The sequence below is a fragment of the Etheostoma cragini genome, unplaced genomic scaffold (genome assembly GCF_013103735.1).
Source record: "Etheostoma cragini isolate CJK2018 unplaced genomic scaffold, CSU_Ecrag_1.0 ScbMSFa_4654, whole genome shotgun sequence".
Classification (NCBI taxonomy): domain Eukaryota; kingdom Metazoa; phylum Chordata; class Actinopteri; order Perciformes; family Percidae; genus Etheostoma; species Etheostoma cragini.
In genome coordinates this window covers 28481-28956 of record NW_023269049.1, presented here as the reverse complement: position 1 = coordinate 28956, position 476 = coordinate 28481, and the positions used below count along the sequence as shown (strand labels likewise).

The following is a 476-nucleotide window of genomic DNA, read 5'->3' as shown; positions in this document are numbered from 1 at the left end:
GTGTGTGTGTGTGTGTGTGTGTGTGCTTCAAAACAAAAACACAGAATGAATTGTAATTTCCTCACTGGGGATCAATAAACAGATTAAATTAAATTGACCTTCATTTATACAAGTCATCGACTCTATACCGGGGAGTCGTCCAATCAGGATTCACCGTTTGCCACACGGAGCATGCTTCATAGAATGACAGAAACTTGACAACATTAAATATATTATATCTATTAGCTAACATTCAAACTTATGAATAGCAGAATAAAAACAAGTCATCAGACTTCAAGTAAAGACAAGTCTCGAGTCTCAAGTCACAACTACTGGGAATTAATGCTGCGTTCAAGATGTAATTTTTAGCTCGTAATTCACAACTCCCGTAGCTGTCCAGGCCACGTCAGGACCAACCCTTCTGCGGCCCTGGTCCAGAGACCTTCACATCATAGCGGCCCTGGTCCAGAGACCTTCACATCTTAGCGGCCCTGGTC

At 42.2% G+C, this 476-nt stretch overlaps 1 long non-coding RNA gene across 1 annotated transcript in view; it reads left to right on the top strand.

Moving 5' to 3' along the window:
* Positions 1-158, top strand: part of LOC117941197 — a 4889-nt gene extending 4731 nt beyond the window's left edge. The window contains exon 4 of the long non-coding RNA XR_004655873.1: positions 148-158. This is a non-coding gene — a long non-coding RNA (uncharacterized LOC117941197). The remainder of the gene's footprint in view (positions 1-147) is intronic.
* Positions 159-476: the final 318 nt, after the last annotated feature.